At 39.0% G+C, this 13,008-nt stretch overlaps 1 protein-coding gene across 1 annotated transcript in view; it reads right to left on the bottom strand.

Annotated features, from left to right (window-relative positions):
* ACP3 (acid phosphatase 3) overlaps nt 1-13,008 on the bottom strand; it is a 43,197-nt gene that overhangs the window by 29,578 nt on the left and 611 nt on the right. The gene's annotated exons all lie outside the window — the stretch shown is intronic.

Below are 13,008 nucleotides of genomic sequence, written 5' to 3'. Positions count from 1 at the left end.
AAGTTGGTTCTTGTCTGCCAAAACCAGGCTTTACTGGAACGTCCCCTGTTTCAGTGACATCTCCCTGCCAAAATCTTTATAATTAGAAAACAATGAAGAAGCCACATCCTCTGTTTAAGTGCACAGTGCCTTGAAAGGAAAGAAAAAGATTCGGTTGCTGTTCAATCATCAGTCATGACTCTGTGGACATTGTCCCTGGCATTTCTGTCCATGGCATTTTCTTGGCAAAGACACTGTAGTAGTTTGCCATTTCCTTCTTCAGCATGTCCCCATTTTATGCAGGAAGAACTGAAGCAAATAGGTTAAGTGATTTGCTCAGGGTCATATGGCCAATAAATGTCTGGCCAGAACAGAATTCAAATCCTTTTGCCTCTTGGCCCTGATACTCTGTCCAGAGCAATAGGTCTGTTCTCAGTTGGCCTGAAAACCAGTGAACGACAAGCTTTGTATGTCACCCAGTGTGACATACACTGAAAAAGCTGATATAAGCATTTTTGGGGGGTGGATTGGGAGGTTAGGTGGTAGCAGGGAGTCTGGATCTGTGATTTCATTTGATATTTGGTGAGATAAACTCTATAGTGGAAACTCCCTTCATCAATGTAAACCAGCTCTACTGGTCTACAAAGAGTGCAAAGTCACCTGGACAGAATAAGTGATTGTATATGGACAAAGTCACCCATCCTGCACGTTAAGTGATTGTCTGTGGACAGGGTCACCCATTGTTGTACTATTGGGAGCTGTTGGAATACACGGGAGCCACTTGATAGTGGTTGCTACAGATCCAACTCAGAATGGATCTCCTCTTGTGATACAAGGAGACTGAGAGGCAGTTGCTGTTCTCTGACCTCGAAAGTCCATTGCCTCTGACCTCTCTCCTCCTCCCTCTGCCTCCAATTTATCTATTCCAAGTCCACAAGCAACACCTGTGTCAGCAAAGGCTGCTTTGCAACTCCTTCAGATGCTATGATCCACAGCTGTGGAGGCTCTCGGAGAATTGACCTGCCCCTTAACAACCCATGCTGCAGGATAAGTGACTGTCTCTCCACAAGGTCACCCATCTTGCAGGATAAGTGATGGTCTGTGGTCACTCAGCTAGGATGTAGCAGAGACGGGATATGAAATCAAGTCTTCTTGACCCCTACGCCATTCCTATGTGTACCATTCCACATTATCCATGATGTCCTCCGTTGCATTATCATAGGATAATAGATCTGGGTCTAGAAGGGATGGTAGAGAATAGTGAGCTCAATCCCTTCAGTTTATAGAGTTTTATAAACAGTAGTTAAGATATAGACAGGTTAAATGGTGGCTCCAGAACATAAGATTTGATATCTTTCTGACTTCAAGCCCAGCTTTGGATTCCCTCCTTCACCCCTGACTCTCACATTCACTCTTACATTAGTAAAGACCCATTATTCAGCACTTGAGCCTGGTCAGGTCACAGCTGGAATATTGTGTTCAATTCTGAGTGTCCCTTTTATAAGGACACTGAAAAGCTGGACCTTGTTCAGAGGAGGGAAACAAGGTGCTGAGAGGCCCCAGAATCCTGGAGTGTCAAAGGAACTGGAAGCATTTAAACGAGAGAATACTGAGGTCATCATGACGTGACACCAGCTCTTCAAAAGGCCCTTGTGTGGAAGAGGAATTGGGCTTGTGTCATTTGGGCCCATAAAGTAAAGCAGGAGTGTTGGGGTCTCTCCATCAGAGAGAGGTGGAGCTCATTCAGCTCCCTAATTCTCCATCACTTTGAAGGGTCTCACCAAGATAAACCCCGATAAGGAGTGAAGGTTACAGCCAGAGCATCAGAGACTGAAAGTTGGACTTTAAATATCTTCCTGTCCAATTCCCTCAGTTTACAAAGGGGAAAACTGAGACCCAGAAAAATTAAGTAGCTTGCCTGGGGTCTTATTGCCGTTATGTGTCAGAGGTCACCGTTTAGGTTTGTTAACTTAGAAACTTATTTAGGGCTTTTGTAAACCCTGGGAAAAAAGAACACAAAATGGAGTTAGTTCATCTCCCTTGTTCTCTTCTTCCCCAACGGCCTCAGCTCTCTCTGATGCTATCCTGTAAGAGACAGACACTTGTAACCATGAGAATATATTGTGTCAGGTTCCTTCCATGTACTAGTTACACTGAGAGGCAGTCTGGCACAATGGTAACTCTGACAATTACTAACTCTGTGACTGAGGCAAGTGGATGAATAGCTCTGAGCCTCAGTTTTCCCATCTATAAAATGGGAGTAAGTCCTTATAATATTTATTCTATAGTATCTATTTTGAGGAAAGCATTTTAAAGACCTAAATGAAAATTATTACTATTCTGCAAGTAAGTCAGATACTTTGGGAAGTTGTATTAATCTCTTTAAGACTACGGACATAAATTTAGCTGTGATTGAAGAACCTACAAACCACTAAAAGTCAGAGTGAATTGTTGCTCCCGGCTAACATTGTCAGGGGAGAGACTGATGTTTGTGGGGAATATTTCAGGCTTTATGCATAGTCCCGTGCCTTTATGATTCCATAGTATACTACACAAATGATGTGTAAGACTTAATATGATTAGAAGTGAGGAAGGATATATGCTTAAGCAGTAGATGGCATTAAGGGACAATTAGCTGAAGTCTACACTGGTGAAAGGAAACTTAACTGAGAAGAAAAAGCCAGATATCTAGTACATTATCAAGGCAGACTGTTTTCTGCAACTGCAGTTTCAATTACGTGTGTGAATAAGCCCCATTTGACAAGTGTGTCAAACACCTATACTTATGAACTCATGCAAAATGACAGGAGGACGGCTGAGGGAGAGAGCGTGACGTAACCAGACTCTGAATCAGAGTACTGGGGATTGGGATCTGAGGCCAGCTTAATCCTTCACTAGCTACATGACAATGGGCAAGTTCATTAATTAGTCAGTCACCAAGCATCTGAGTGTTTGTTGTGTTTAAGTACTAGGTCATTCCCTAGAAGTCAGCTCATAGAATTAATAAATTCAATAAATAAATGAAAGAAATATTAAAGAAAATTAATAATAAATATTAAAATTAATAAATAAAACAAATAAATTTTAAAAGCTGGAGAAGACATAAGGGGCCATCTAGTCCAACTAATTCCTGCTTAGGAATTCCTTACACAAAACCTTGTCAATCTTCATTGAGTTCCTATTCTGTGAAGGGGTGCTCAGAATCTCTTTAGGTAATCCATTTTGCTTTTTATTTTATGCCTGGCATTGTCTTTATCCTCATCTCTACTGCTTGGCTTTTTTTTCTAAAATCTGACCTTCTGCAAGAAGACTTTCCCAGTGCCCCTTAATAAAGCCAGTGTCTTCTCTAAGCTACAAATTATTCCTTGTTTGGATACTTGTTGACATATTGTCACATTTAATAGAATGTCAATTCCTTGAGATCAGGGGCAGTTTTTGCCTTTTATATCCTCAGTTCTTAAAGAGTGCCTGGCACATAGTAGCTGCTTAATAAATAAGTGCTGACTTGATTTGGGGGCATCTCTAGTTCCTAGATCAGGCAGCTATGTAGAGCAGTGGATAGAGTGCCCAGTCTGAAATTAGGAAGACATCTTCCTGAATTCAAATTGGGCCTCAGATCCTTCCTAGCTCTGTGACCTGGGCCAATCACTCAGGCCTGTTTACCTCAGTTTCCTCACCTATCAAATAAACTGGTAAGGAAATAGCAAACCGTTTCAGTATTTGCCAAGAAAACTCCAAATGGGGTCAAAGAGTTGGATATGACCGAAAGGACTGGATGACTTCTAATACAACAACAAATTGCTAGGAAGTTTGTTTTTGTAGAGAGCGTAAAACTATCTTACTACTGCTCCACTCCTGGGTATTCTTTTTTATGCAGTCAATAAAACAGATCAAATACTTCTCCCATTTAATAATTCTTCAGATATTTATGCTCCTTCTTTACAATTTTGCTTCTCTAGGGCTAAGTATCCTGCAGCTGACCCTCTTCTGGGATCATTTCTAAGTTACTCCATAATCTTGTTGCCTCCCTCTAAAAATGGCATCTCCTTGGGATCTTGCTCAAAAGTGGCCTCCAGGTTTGTCTTCCCAAAGTACTCTGGATAGTGGTAAGCAGACTGGGGCTCCATCATGCTGCTTTCCCTTCTAGGAAGCCACAGTTCTGCTCTCCATGGTACCATGCTTTTGCAGAGTAAACTGCATTAATATTAATACAGACTGACTGCGCATGACCTTATTTCGACTGGTTTTTAACATGATTAGCTTATATAGAACTTTCTGACTACTTACTCAGATCTTTTCTCATGAACTATTTTCTTTCTCAGGCACTTTGGTCAGAAAGACCTAAGCCCCACTCCTATCCCAGATACTTACTAGCTGTGTCTGCCTGTGGCTACATCTACAAAATAATTCAATGTTTGTCAATTTTTTCCTATTCTTCCTTCCTCCCTTCTCTTCCTTTTCTCTCTCTCTGTCTTTTATCAATATTATTTGTTATATGGATGATTCTCTAGGAGGGAAGAGGAAGAGAATACTAGAAGAAATTCTGATGGTGTTTTTAAAAAGATATCAATAAAATTGTTTAAATAAACTCACTTAGCTTACATGATGGTTGTGAAGATCAAATGAAGTATTACAAGTAAAGCATTTTGTAAACCTTAAAGTGCCAGATTAATGCTAATTATTAATTATTATTTTAGCCAAGCTTCTCCAGTACTTTTACAGTTCATTAATGAAGCCTAAGTGTAGAAGTTTAAATTTGTTCCTGTTAAATTTCTTCTGATTACATTTAGCCTAATCCTTCCAGATCTTTCCTGATTCTGTCACCCAGTGCATTCTGAAAAGCCCTCTCAGCTTTGTGCAACCTGCCAATTTGATAAACAGGACATCTCTGGAGGCAACAGCATCCTTGATAACAATGCTAAATGGCAAAATAGACAGATTTTTTGGGCTCCATTAGAGCCTTTGACCAGGCTTATCCTTTCTCTGGATCATAGGATAGCAGTAAAATGGAGATCTTTATATCATTTATCTCCTAGGCTTGTAATGAGGAAAGTTATTAATAAAAAATCACTACAGGGTGATATAGAATTTTTTTTTGTCAACTTAAGTAATTGTTGGTGTAGAAACACTCTTCCTTCATGTGGACCAAGGAAAGAGTGACCTGGGGTTCTAAGTTTCAAGCAATTTAGCCAGGATCACAGCTAGTATGCATCAGTGACGGGACCTGAACCCAAAACATACGGACTTTATAACCTGCCCTCTAACCATTGTACCTCAGAGAATCCTAGATTTAGCACCTGGGAGGAAATCTCCTTCAGCCTCCTTGTTTCAGAGATTAGGAACCAAGGCTGAGAAAAGTGAAGTGCCTTGATCTAGTTCATAAATGTCACTAAAGTGATTACAATTTTCATTATTTGTCAACTGGAATCTATGTTCCCATGGCTGCTTGAGAAAGTGACAAGGGCAGCGGAAGAGGCCTAGGATATCTGTGCTAGTTTCTCCTTTGTAAAATAAAACTCCTGTCTGTTTATTTTCCAAGCATTATGCAAAATTTACATCTCAGTAGATAATGCAATTAGACAGAAATCACTGAGCTGGAATGAACCTTTCGAGATTACCAAGGGGGTGTAGTGAATGATGACTACAGGGCATTAAATGATCCCCTACTGACTTAGGTGAGTGAACATATGTCCTTCCCCAAATACTGTTATGAATGATCGAGGCATAGGGCAGATTCTGCCATATTACTAGTTAGTTTACAACTTGGTCAAATGTCTCCTTTAATCCCCAGGGCATTTCTTACTTATTTTCCTGGATCCAACAATTTGATTCACTGACATTATTACAATTCTAGTAATAAAAAAGGAGGTTGCTATGTAGGAGAAAAGAAGTTGGAAGAAAGAAACTTTAATAAAACAGTCTACTTTAGCTGTTGTATAGTAGCAAAACATAATATTACTATGCAGTAAGAAAATATGACTGAGGAATCCAGAGAAATATGGGGAAATTGTATGAACAGATACAGAATGAAGTAGGTGCAACCAGAAGAATATTATAATGGCTACAATATTTTAAAAAATCCAGTAATAATTCCAGAGAATGGATAATGAAATTTATCTCTAACTTCATGGCAGAAGAGTGGGAGACTGTTACAGCAAGATGTATAGATTATCAGACATTATCACTTTTATCAGATATTTCTGATTGTTTTTCTTTGTCAAAAAGGCAGGATACCATTCCAAAGGGGAGGGTCAGGAGAGGAGAGATATTTCCAGAAATTACTGACCTAAAAGCCAAAAGCATCATTAAAACTTATTTTTAAGATATACATAAAAATAAAATAGCTCATATTATTTCTTAATCGTTTAGAAAGTCTGTTTTTTTATATATTTTTTTCCTGAGGCTGAGGTTAAGTGACTTGCCCAGGGTCACACAGCCAGGAAATGTTAAGTGTCTGAGATCACATTTGAACTCGGGTCCTCCTGAATTCAGGGCTGGTGCTCTATCCACTGCACCACCCAGCTGCCCCCCCCCCCACTCCTGTAGGCTAAACTATCACTTTTAGAGTTCTATCAGTCCAGTTGGGCAAGATCCAATGGAGACACTTGCCTCTTTTCTGCACTAGGAAAAAACTCAAACTCTTTAGAAAAGGAGCTAGTTCCCAGATGAAAATGAGTACATAAGCAAAAGACCTGATTTTATAATATGCAGAAGTCCCTGGGACAAAAAGAGCTAGGTAGCTAAGTGGGGCTAAATTCCTGCCATGGTATTCTGGAGAATCCACTTCTCCCCGGTCATAAGAAAGGTAAAAAAAAAAAAAAAAAAAAAAAAAGAGTATTAGCTGGGGGTGGGGAGGGGCAGCCAGGTGGCAGAGTAATTAGAGTGCCAGCCCTAAAGTCAGGGTGAGATCAAATCTGGCCTCAGAAACTTAGTATGTCCTACCTGTGTGAACCTGGGCAAGTCACTTAATTCCAACTACCTCAGGGGAAAAAAAAAGAGTATTAGCTTGAGAATCAGAAACCTTACTTGTGGAGCCTCTACTTCCTTACCTCTAAAGTGGGGATAGTAATAGCTTGCCCACCTGTTTTCCAGGTTATTGCACAGGATCCAGCGAGATAACGTATGCTGAGTGCTTTGTCTAATCAATATAACATTTGTTCAGTTGTTTCAGTTATGTCTAACTTTCCATAGTCCCATTTTGGGGGTTTTCTTAGCAAAAGAGTTGGAGTGGTTTGTCCAGGATCACACAGCTGTGTGTAAGTATCTGGGGCTGGATTTGCGTTTAGGAAGACGAGTCTTCTGATGCCAAGCCCAGTGTTCTATTCATTGCTCTACCTAGCTGCCCCAATAAATATTTAAGCCCCAATTATGTACCAGGCGCTGTGCTAAACTCTGTGAACAATAAGACATTATCCAGAAATAAATTATAAAGCAATATACAAATATAAGGCTCTATACAGATGTAACAGTGGGCATATTTAATGATCTACCCCATAATTTGGTGAGCTAGAAGGATTTTTAAGGGCAGCTCTTGAACATACTGTGCCATTGTTATAAAGTACTTAATGAATACAAACTAAGCCAGCCTCATAAACTGGGAACCAGTGGCTTTGTAAAATTGTAGGATTATAGCTACAGAGTTGGAAGAAGACTCAGAGGCTATATAGTCCAATTTCTTGTTTTACAGATAAAGGAAACTGAGACCCAGAGGTGAAGTGACTTACCAAAGATCACCCAGGTAATAAGTAGAAAAAGTAGCATTTCAAAGAAGTATGATTTCCCCCCAAGTCCAAAATCAGTATTTTTTCATCAGTTGTACAACTAAATGAAAGGGTGAGATTGAGATTCCATTTGTGCAGAACCGGAGGAGTCACAAGGCCTATTTTCCCCACTCTTCAAAGCCCAGTTTCAGAGCCAGTTGTCATTAATGACACTTCAGGCTTCTCTTATGCAGATCCTAAGAAGTTCTTAAGTCAACACCATTCTGAACTGGGCCAACTTTCTCTGGGCAAGATCTTTCCTTTCTATCTCATTCTCTCAATTCATAAATGGCTATTTTTATCCTTATTTATATGCAGATTTTTTTAAACTTTCTTCATCTTCCCTCAAACCTGTTTTTCATTTTGAACTAGTGAGTAGGGTTCTGTACTCCCATTCCAGTCAAACTACCTTATTATTATTATTGACTTCCTTGTTTGGTGTTTGTGTAGATCCATAAAACTTGCGATACCCTGGACTTTCCGGAAAGGACACTGACATTAAACTAACCTCAAATAAAACGCGAATACAAACCTTCAGAAACAGAACTTCTAGCATGTTAGTTTTGTTTGGAGGGAAGAGCATCAACATCTAAGCTGCTATTGCTTTCTCCCCCACCCTCCAAATTATTTCCTGCGTATTGAACATTCTGTTTCCAGAAAAAGAAATGATTCTTTTTCATTTTTATGTTCTAGCATCTGGCATAGTGCCTGATAGTAGAAACTGCAGTAATAACTAACATTTATATAGGGCTTCCTATGTGCCAGGCACGGCTTAGAATTTCACAATTATCTAATTTGATCCTCATGGCAACCCTGAAAGATGGATGCTATTATCATCCCATTTTACAGATAAGCAAACTGAACCAAACAGGCATTAAATGATTTATCCGGGTCCCCTCATAAGTGTCTGAGACAGCAAAGTGGTGCAGTGGATAAAGCATTAGGCCTGAAGGCAGGAAGACCTGAGTTCAAATTTGCCATTTCCATAGGTACATGGCAGAGCCTTGCTGAATTAATCTGAATAGCAAAACAGCTTCTTCTGTCCTGTAGCTAGACTAGAAGGGAAATAGCCACACAGATGGTACTCCATCTCAAGGGCCTGGAGCCTAAATATATTGGACTGGATGCAGAAGAAATCAGACTCAGAGTAAGGTAGGCAATTTCACTAAAATTGAGGAAAAAAAGAGGCCATAAGAAGTTAAATATCCTATGTATAAACAATACTGTTTATATTTTTTTTCTCTCTCTCTCTCTCTACATATATATATATATATATATACAAAATCTATATCAATATAAATATATTTATATTCTCTATGTATATATATAAATATATTTCAGCAAAGACAATAACAGGCACACCCAAAACAAAGCATTTACCACAGTACCTGACATATAATGCCACTTAAATGTTGGTTTCTGTGATTATTAGCTATTATTATTACATGGAATTAGAAGATCATAGGCTGGCAGCTGAGAGTCCTCAGGGGCACCACTGTCCACCCTGCACATGTGAAAGATGGAGCCGAGGGCTCCAGGACTTGCCAAACCTCATCTGGGTAGGAGATGTCATTCTGTGAAGGCAGAAATCAGTTATACTTTGTCTTCTGCCCCAAACAGAGCTGAGCGTGGCTGAAATGGATAATGATGAAGTTAAATTTTGATTTGCTATTTTACAAATGTAATGATAATTAGTATTTATATTACGCTTTAAAGGTTTGTAGAGCATTGTTCGGATGTCCTCTCACTTGATCCTTACAGCAACCTTGGGTTGTATTCTTATTTGTTCTGTTTTCCAGATAAGGAAACTGAGGCACAAAGATTAAGTGATTTGCCCAAGATCACAGAGCTAGAAAGTGTCTGAGGCAATATTTGAACTTAGTCTTGATAATTTCAAGTCCAGTGCCATATGCAGTGTTGTCTTATAACTAGCATTCATGTAGTTCTTTAAGGTTTGATTATAATACATGAAATCCCAGACTAAGTAAAATATTGTCCATATTGAGTTTTTTTTTTTTTTTAAATAAATGTCTCCCTGAATGAAGTATCTTAGTCCCACAGAATGTAAGTTACTGTTCTCTACTGCAGGAATGATATCCCAAGAGTCGGGGACAGTTGTCTCTGCCTGTGAATTCTTGCAATAAACTTTGCCTAAAATTTCAAATGTGTGTGCTTTATATAAACACTTCAGGTACCATTGGACTAGATAGAAGAGCCTGGATCAATCAGGTGGTGGTATGCAAGAATTGCTTGATTAGCCTAAAATCACATGAACATTGATTCTTAACAAATAATCCTTTGCTTTCTTTTTACATCCCTTTAAATTGCACCTGTGCAATTTAATTAATTTAATTAAATTTAACCTGTGGAATTCAGGTTGTTGTTGTTTTTTTTTTTTTAATCAAAGAAACCAATAATAATTGGTAACAAGATTTTCTCTGAAAGCAGATAATAATTCAGTATTTGTTCCAATTAATATGGCAGGCCATCTTGGAAGCAATCTTGGGTTCTTGTCAGAGCCCAGAGCAAGACTAGGCTATTCTTAGGGACCAACGGAGAAACTTTGCTGTTTTTGGTTTTTGTTTTCCTAAAAACAGGGGGACAATGCTGGGTTATCTATTATCTTTGGAACTTGCTTCTTGCCTGGAATCATTGGGGTTTGTTCAACTACTTTATGTAAATAGACTAAACCTGCTCAAGAAGTGTTGCAGGTTTTTTTCAATCTATAGGTATTATGGTCACAGGAAATTTTGAAATTTGAAAGGTTGAAGAACTGAATAAATTATACTTAAGAGTTATAAGGAAACTTAGAAGTTATCTGGTCTAACATATCTGAAATACACATCTTAACCTATCAGCTTGATTTGTTGTCTTAGAACCACAATGGGATAATATGGAATACTTTGCATCTACCCAAGATCTCTGAAGAAAGTAAACTCCTTAAGGACAAGGGCAATTTCACTTTTGTCTTAGTATCCTAGCATCTAGCATGGAAAATGGCATATAGTAGGCAACTAATAAATGCTTGCTAATTGCATGATTGGCTATTTGGCTCCCCCCTTAGTGCGGGGAAGGAAAATATTTTAAAGAGAATATTAAAACTATGGTCACAATATAAAGTCAGGTTTGGAAAAGCTTCTCTGTTCTTCCTACCAAGAGTAGGAACCTCCAGAGAAGTGATATAAGCCTATTTTTCTTAGCTCACTTCCATTTCTGTTCTTTGGAGGCTGTAGTGTCTTTCAACAACATGGAAAGAAACTGGTATTGAAAAGGTGGGCCTTTGTTTCAGGGACCAAAGTGGCGTCATCATGAGAACTCTGCAATTTCCCAAAAGCAAACCAGGACATTCTCTTCCTATTCAATTCTAGACCCAGGTCATTCTCTTTTCTCAGCATCTAAGATACATAGATACAAAGAGATGCACAAAAGTATCTATCCATATGGATGAGTAACATAGGCTGTCCATCCATCTAGTTGTGTATCACAGTACAACATATTTTTTTACTTGGTTGTTCTTGTCTCCTATCAAGCTCTCTTAAGTAATTATGGATCTCATTCAAGTGAAACACTTTTAGATGAGTGTTTCTGAGTGTAATGGATTTATAATCAGCAACATGTCACATACAAACAAAAACATCTCTTTGTTAACATAGTCAAAAATTAAAAAGAGAAATTACTGTCCCCTCACCCAATGATTTTGCATAGATATTTATCCCAATTGAAAATTACCCGAAAGGCAAAAGAGTAGCATGGCGTGGGCAGAAGCAGGTTGCTACACATTAAAGAAAAGGAATTTTTAAGAAGAAAAGGAATAACAAAATGAAATATCATTTTAGAATATTGTAAAAAGAAGAGAGATTGATTATGTGGCAAATGTGAGAAAAACCTGATGGATGGAGAGTCTTTGTGCTCCAACAATACCAGATCAGGGCAACTCACAAGAGTTGCTTCCTTTCCTCCAGCATATTGCATGGGCTTCCCGTGGCAAACTTATGTGAGGCAATAGCTCAAAATTATGCAGGATATCATTATCATGGAGGGACTATGCATCTAGAGATCAGTGAACCATTTGAATATTTGTGTAACATTTACATTATTTTACATTTCTTGAACATATATTCACATGGATCAGTGGAGGAAAAGGACCTTAATCGAAATTAAAAATAAGGGGGAAACTAGTCTAGGATAAAAATTTTTCCACAAATAATTCACTAACTGAAATTAACTGAGTTAACATGTAGTTAACTGAGAGCTGACTGTATGTAACTCTCAGTAGCAGATTCCCTGCATTTGATATGATTACCGAGAAATCTAACAAAGCATATGTAAACGGTGTCCTACCAATGACGGCCTTAGGATGCACTGTAATTAAAAATCTCAAAAGCTTTAAATAAAAAGTCCAACTTGCCTACATCATACCCTATAAAAGGGAGTGGGGGCAGAGTTTTATAGAATGGAAGCCTGTCAGTGGCTTTTCAGTATAAATCATGTTTGGATACTTGAACTTTGGCTCTATCTATATTGTTACTCATGACCTAGTGAAGGCAGCAAAATTTACATAAATGGTCCTTGTACCAAAATATGCCACTAAATCGTGATAGAGGAAGAGCCCAACAAGAGAAGAGAAGAGAAGATAGAAATGAAGAAAAGAAAAGAAAAAAGTGGAGAGGAAAAACGTGGTTAAGAAGAAGGGGAAGAGAGGAAGAAAAGAAGAGATTATATTAAGATCCATATGTAAAGAAAGATTTCCCCTGACCCCAATCCTCAGCTTTTCGCTTCTCCATTTTCTTTCTTTCTTTTTTCTTTTTTTTGCTGAGGCAATTGGGGATTAAGAGACTTCCCCAGGATCACACAAGCAGGAAGTGTAAAGTGTCTCAGGTAAGATTTGAACTCAGGTCCTCCTGACTTCAGGGCGGGTGCTCTATCCACTGTGCCACCTGGCCGCCCCCTCTCCATTCTCAAACTTCGGCCCGTGGGCCAGATGCCTCAGGCTGGGGACGTTTATGTGGCCACCAGGTTATGGCAAATGGCTGAGGAGAGGAGACAGAGAGTGTGCTTTGTTTTTACTGTAGTCCGGTCCTCCAACAGTCTGAGGGACAGTGAACTGGCCCCCTACTAAAAAGTTGGAGGACCACTGATGAGATACTTCCTATCCCTTTTCATTTCCTGAATCATTTTCCTTATATTTTCCCAGGCGACAGGAAGGAAAAGTGGATCATTCCCAAGGAAAAGGAGCCCAAAGTTCCGAATGACATCCTAGAACCGGGGA

This window comes from Sminthopsis crassicaudata, chromosome 5 (genome assembly GCF_048593235.1).
Source record: "Sminthopsis crassicaudata isolate SCR6 chromosome 5, ASM4859323v1, whole genome shotgun sequence".
Taxonomy (NCBI): Eukaryota; Metazoa; Chordata; class Mammalia; order Dasyuromorphia; family Dasyuridae; genus Sminthopsis; species Sminthopsis crassicaudata.
The sequence above is the reverse complement of the archived record's forward strand: the minus strand, read 5'-3'. Positions and strand labels throughout refer to the sequence as shown.